This window comes from Rutidosis leptorrhynchoides, chromosome 8 (genome assembly GCF_046630445.1).
Source record: "Rutidosis leptorrhynchoides isolate AG116_Rl617_1_P2 chromosome 8, CSIRO_AGI_Rlap_v1, whole genome shotgun sequence".
Taxonomy (NCBI): Eukaryota; Viridiplantae; Streptophyta; class Magnoliopsida; order Asterales; family Asteraceae; genus Rutidosis; species Rutidosis leptorrhynchoides.
The window spans coordinates 18,116,628-18,123,717 of NC_092340.1; the positions used below are offsets into that span (position 1 = coordinate 18,116,628).

Here is a 7,090-nt window from a genome sequence, read left to right on the forward strand (position 1 = left end):
AAATTAAAAAATCTTGTTAACAAATATTATAAAACCCTTTTCTAAAGACATAATTAATATTATATTTTACTCGGAGAAGATAATAATCTAAAACCAACAAAGTTGTATAATAAGCCATTTCTAAATAAATGGGTCAAATTTTCCACCTTTAGATAATTACACAATTAACTGAATATATATGTGAAACATATTAAGGGATAGGGGACTTTCATCAAGATGTTGAGTGGAAGATTAAGAGTTGTGAACCTATCTGCAAAGGCTTTAAACAAGTTGAAAGATGCAAGATCGAAGCACATGCATGCTACAACAAATATATTAAATATATAAACACTTGCTTTCCAGATTACATACAACATAAAAATAGCATAACAGCAAAAACAAAATTAGAAAAATGCACCTTCGTTATCCACATCCATAGAACCCGAAGAGGATGTTCGCAGTGGTTGCGTGAAGTGACCACTAAATCAGCCTTACTACGCTATTACGCTTCTAAATACAACCTATAAAAGAACGTTAGAATACAATAAATAAAGTAACAAAAAAATATGGGAGCCATAAACAAATGTCACATAAAGCATTATCAAAACAAATGACATTCAATAAATCTGGAAGTATATACCGTCACGGTGTTGTTGAAGAGCAGGTGTGTCACTTACAAAAGAAGTAAAAATTTAGCATATGAGGCATCGCAAACTGCAACAATAACAAAGCTTAGTATCAGGAAAGTGCAAGTGCCGCTATTAACAAAACTAACTCAACAACTCAAAATGACAAAAAAAACACACCACAGCTTACTGGCTAGACACCTCAGTCATCTCATAAAAAGGAGTACTTTGAACAACTGGCAACCATCAATCCAACCATAGCGGTCTTACCTTCCTGATGAAAAATGTTCATTTATCCAAAATAGTATTGCTAAAAAAGATTAAAATAATCAAAATGGTAAAACATCGCAAGGTCCATGTAGCTATGTAGACCTTGAGAATTCATCTGTTCCATGTTCAAGCTCATTAAAGATAGGACCTACAATTCCTATATTACGTAACTTGAGGTGGGTGTTGACATTCTTAGATAGATATAAACACTTAAAATAACTTAGTAACAAATCAATAAAAAAAAAAAAAACATGTCAAAAAGAAGACATATCTTGACTACAATGTATTTAGGTTCAAAATTCATCAAAGGTATTTAAGGACATCATAGTACATCAACTACTTCAAACATCAACTACTACATACGAGCAAATTTTTTCATCGAGCACACCGCAAATATTAATGATTCTAACAATCAAAGCCGTTAATTATAAGAACAAACTGAAAGTAAACCCTAACCTTTAACCATTATCAATTGCTTCAAACGGGAAAAAATCATATAACAACCACACCGCAGGTAGTGGGATTCAAACAATCAAAACGTCAATTGCAATATACAAACGGAAGGTAAACCCAAACCTTACACCATTTTTCAATCGCTTCAATTGGAAAAAACTTGTTAAACGACGACACTGTAGGCTTAAAAAGTGACTGAAATATCTTTTTAACCCAAAATAGACAACTAAAATTGGATTCTATAAGTTCCGGTAACACAATTTTCTTTGATAGAGGCTTCTCTGCTGAACCACCTACTTAAAAAGCTAGCGGAAGATGACAATGTTGGAAGCTTCGACGAGCCCAACACACCACTATAGAGGATCTTGACTATACTAGACTCACTACACCAACACTTTGACGTTGGTTAGCCTTCCCGGCCTTGATGTTCCATTTTCTCAAGGCTTCAGCATTTTCTTTCGGTGGAGGCGTTGTGTCACTGCCAGCAACTATTTTCCATAAATCCTGTCCTTGTAGGTAGGATTCTATGCAAGTCCGCCAATAACCATAGTTGTGGTTATTGAGACTCTTGATTCCACTGCTCGTACTTGCAAGATCTGCCATCATGACGTCCAACGTCCAATAAGCTTGGTCCCTGACCGATGAGCTTTCACAGTTCCTAACTGTGCTCCGACAGAATCTTCCTTAGAGCCTTGGTGAAAACAAGCCGATGTAAACGTCCAACGTTTACCGATTTCCTCCACTAGAAATGGTCCCGAACGACCCGCTCTGATACCAATTGTTGGAAGCTTCGACGAGCCCAACACACCACTATAGAGGATCTTGACTATACTAGACTCACTACACCAACACTTTGACGTTGGTTAGCCTTTAATTTTATAAATCCTTAGTGCACAATGTACTTAGGCGACAGTGTTGACCATATATCTTTAGGCGGTATAACCGACCATGTATTACTTAGGCGGCAGAGCCGACCATATAATAAGAACAACAAAAGTGCACTAAGAACTTAAACACAAACTAAGGCTTGATCGGAAAACTTAACAAAAACACTTATATTAAATTACAATTACAATATTACTTACAAGCTTTATCTTCTCTACTTTCGCTAACTCACACTCTTCTTCTCTTCTTCACAACTCACTTCTTATTTCACTCTTACAACTTCACACAACACAAATGAAATCTCCTCCCATATTTATACTACTCCATGGAACATTCTAGAACCTAGATATTTCCATAGATATATAAATATCTAGATATTTCTACAACCTACAAATATCTAGATTTTTCTTTTACATTTCAATTTCTAGATTTTTCTCTCATATTCTAATATCTAGATATTTTCTTATACATATTAATATCTAGATATTTTACCCATATACATTTACTAATTCCATATTATTCTAAATTTGCATTGTATTTTAACACTCCCCCTCAATGCAAATTTTCTTCCAACGATGTCTTGCAGACCATTCCAAGTGCTTCTCTGAATTTTGTAAACTTCGGTTTACTTAGGCTCTTGGTGAATATATCTGCTACCTGTTCATCTGTCTTTGTTGGCACCATCTTGATCTCCCCTTCAAGGACCTTCTCGCGAACATAGTGATAGTGTACTTCTATATGTTTTGTTCTTGCGTGAAAGACTGGATTCTCTGCTAGACGTATAGCTGATAGGTTATCGCAGAAAAGCTCTACTTGATAGTCTGTTGATTGATGAAGATCTTCCATTAGTTATTTCAACCATGTAATTTCTTGTGTTGCTGACGATGCTGATCGATATTCTGCTTCAGTGCTTGACAAGGATACTGTTGGTTGGCTCTTGCTGCACCATGATATTACTCCTGATCCAAGACTAAACATGTATCCAGTTGTTGACCGTCGTGTATCATAGTCTCCAACGTAATCGGCGTCACAATATCCAGTCACGTGACATTCTTTTGTTTTATTGTACAAAATGCCAAAGTTAATAGTGCCTTTAACATACCTTAAGATGCGTCGTACAACATCAAGGTGAGGCTTCTTCGGATTGCTCATGTATCGACTAACCACTCCAACTGCATAAGATATGTCTGGCCGGCTTAGTGTGAGATAAATAAGACTTCCGACCATCTTTCGATACATGGTAACATCTTGAAGACTTTTTCCTTCATCTGCTCGTAGTTTTGTATTCGGATCCATCGGAGTTGAGATAGGTTTGCAATTAAGCATTCCGTACCTTTGTAAAAGATCTCGCGCATATTTCTGTTGTCCCAGAAATAATCCTTCTCTTTTCTGCTCTATTTCGAGTCCAAGAAAATGTTTGAGTTCTCCAAGCTCCTTCATATGAAATCTGATAGACAGATTCTCTCTTGTTCTTTGAATCTCCTCATAGTGATCTCCCGTGATGATTAAGTCATCCACATATACTAGCACTATGGCTAGTTTTCCTTGATCTTGTTTCACAAATAAACTAGAATCTGAAGGAGCAACTGTGAAACCACTTTTTACTAAAAACTCGCCAATCTTCCCGTACCAAGCTCTTGGAGCCTGCTTCAAGCCGTATAGTGCTTTCTTTAATTTGCAGACATGGTCAGGATGGGACTTGTTCTCAAAGCCTCTTGGTTGCTCCATATAAATTTCTTTGTCAAGTTCTCCATGTAAGAAAGCGTTCTTGACATCCATCTGCCACAGCTTCCAAGATTTGCTAGCGGCTAAAGCTAGTAGAGCTCGAATTGTTGTGATCTTCGCCACTGGACTAAACGTTTCTTCATAATCCAGCCCATATTATTGAGAAAAACCTCTAGCAACAAGTCGAGCTTTATACCTTTCAATGGAGCCATCTGATCGAGTCTTCTCCTTGTAAACCCATTTACAAGATATTGGTTTTACATCTTTTGGCTTTGGAACTAAACTCCATGTCTGGTTTTCTTTTAGTGAATTAATTTCTTCTTCCATCGCTTTCTGCCATTCTCGACTTTGTGCTGCTTCTTCATAAGTGGAAGGCTCAATATGTATTAATTCATCCACATGAGCAGCATTGGCATACCTCGGATTAGGTTGCCTCGACCTTGTTGATCTCCGTAATTCTTGCACATGCTCCCCGGCATCCATTTGGCTTGGACGAACCTCTTCGAATGTAGATTGATGTACCCCAGTTTTCCATGGACTCGTTTCCTTAGAGTACGATCCATCTCCTTCTTTAATTGGATCCGATATGTGCTTTTTATGTTCTTCTTTCTCTTTTGGAACTTCTTCTAATCCATGAGATTCTGGAAGCTCTATCTTTTGAGGTGACCACCATGAAGAAGCTTCATCAAATACCACATTTCTTGAAGTATGACACTTCCCAGTATTTGGATCACAACATCTCCATCCTTTTCTTGATTCATCATAACCGACAAAAATGCACCGAATTGCCTTCTTATCAAATTTGCTTCGTAGATGATCTGGTACGAAGACGTAGCATACACATCCAAAAACCTTGAGATGGTTAACGGTTGGCTTGATCTTCCATAATCTTTCATATGGTGAAATATATTCCAACTTTGTTTGTGGGAGTCTGTTAATCACGTATGAAGCCGTCCTCATACATTCGGCCCAAAATTTTCCTGGTACTTTCTTACCATGAAGCATACTTCGACAGGTTTCAGCAAGATGACGATTCTTACGTTCTGCCACTCCATTCTGTTGTGGAGTATTAGGGCAAGTTAATTGCCTTCTGATCTTGTGATTCTTAAGATAGATATTGAACTCGGTTGATAAATATTCTCCTCCATTATCTGTGCGTAAGCATCGAATCTTAGTATTGAGCTCACTTTCTACCTTGTTCTTGAACTCTTTAAACTTCAGAAAAGTCTCCGACTTCTCCTTCATGAAGTAAACCCACACATATTTTGAGAAGTCATCAATGAATGTCACCATATATTTCATACCTCCAAGTGATGTTTGTTTCACTGAGCCGAAAACATCTGAGTGTATGAGCTCTAGTGGTGTCTTGGACTGATGCGCTGACTCCTTGAATGGCAATTGGTGAGCTTTGCCAAATTGACATCCAGCACATATTGTATCTGTTCGGATATCAATTTGAGGAAGCCCATTTACTATGCGTTTTACCATCATCTCCTTTAACTTGTTGTAGCCCACATGCCCAAGACGTTCATGCCAAAGATCAGCCATCTCATTTTTTCGAGTCTTATCCACATAAGCTGTTTCAGCAGATAATACATAGACCGATTCTATTCTTCTTCCATGCATAACTGGATTGCCAACCACCTTTACTCTCTTGAATACGGACACATCTTCTGGTCCAAAGAGCACATAGTTCCCTTCTGCTGTCAATTGTGGTACTGACAGTAAATTCTTCTTTAGGCCAGGGACAAGATACACCTTCTCGAGTTGGAGCTTATGAGAGTCGCCTTCATTTGGAATTATTGTCTTTCCAATGTGAGAAATAGACAACCTTGAATTGTCGGCTGTCAACACGACTCTCTTTCCTTTGTAATCCTCCATTTCTTGCAGCTTCGTCTCATCATTGGTCATATGATTTGAGCACCCAGAATCAATGATCCAATCATCTTTGTAGTTTATTTTTGACTTTAAGGTTGCTGCAAGAGCTTGATCATCCATGTCAGCTTCAACGGAGAGTCCTGCTTCTGCATCCCATGTTTCCTCATTAATGGTTGCTTCGAATGTGACCTCTTTCTTCTCATCTCTTGCGGCGGCCACATTTCCTTCGAAAGTTCGCCTTCTGGGGAATCTACATTCTCGAGCAAAATGACCCTTCTTGCCACAATTGAAGCATTCACCATTCTTTCTCTTATCATTTTCCCCGTATTGTTGGCGATGATCTCTTCTTCCTTGTTGAGCTCCCCCTGAAGCGTTGCCTTTTGATTTTGGGTGACCCTTCCACCCATATGTCTTACTTTCTTTCATCGCCTCTTGTCTTCGAGATGTTGCTTTCTTTTTATTGGTGAAGAGTGCATCTTCTCCGTCTTTTACGGTTACTTCATTCATCTGCTTGGCTAATGCCTCTTGATTTGCCAATAGATTCTCCAACTCTATTAATGATGGTTGAGTAGGCCATCCTCTCACAGCGGCTATAAATCCATTATACTCCGATCTTAAGCCGTGGATGATAATTCTCTTCATCCTTGCATCACTCACTTTCTCTTCAGGAGCAAGTTGAGATATCTCACGGCAAATTGATTTCACCTTGGTGAAGTACTGAGAAATAGACAGACTTCCTTGTGAGATACCCGCGAGCTCATTTTCCAAGAGCTGGAGGCGTGCTTCATTCTTCTTTGAAAATAATTTTTCAAAAGTTTCCCAAGCTGCCTTTGGTGTTTTCTCATCACGGATGTGCTCCAATAGATCCTCCTCGATTGTAGTCTTCAATATAAATAAAGAATGTCACGTGACTGGATACATGTTTAGTCTTGGATCAGGAGTAATATCATGGTGCAGCAAGAGACAACCAACAGTATCCTTGTCAAGCACTGAAGCAGAATATCGATCGGCATCGTCAGCAACACAAGAAATTACATGGTTGAAACAACTAATGGAAGATCTTCATCAATCAACAGACTATCAAGTAGAGCTTTTCTGCGATAACCTATCAGCTATACGTCTAGCAGAGAATCCAGTCTTTCACGCAAGAACAAAACATATAGAAGTACACTATCACTATGTTCGCGAGAAGGTCCTTGAAGGGGAGATCAAGATGGTGCCAACAAAGACAGATGAACAGGTAGCAGATATATTCACCAAGAGCCTAAGTAAAC

At 38.4% G+C, this 7,090-nt stretch overlaps 1 long non-coding RNA gene across 1 annotated transcript; it reads right to left on the reverse strand.

Annotated features, from left to right (window-relative positions):
- Positions 1 to 264: 264 nt before the first annotated feature.
- On the reverse strand, positions 265 to 826 carry LOC139861850 (uncharacterized). Its single transcript, XR_011763979.1, has 3 exons — positions 796 to 826; positions 620 to 693; positions 265 to 500 (listed from the first exon to the last, which is right to left on the reverse strand). It is a non-coding gene; the product is annotated as an uncharacterized lncRNA (long non-coding RNA).
- Between the last annotated feature and the right edge of the window lie 6,264 nt (positions 827 to 7,090).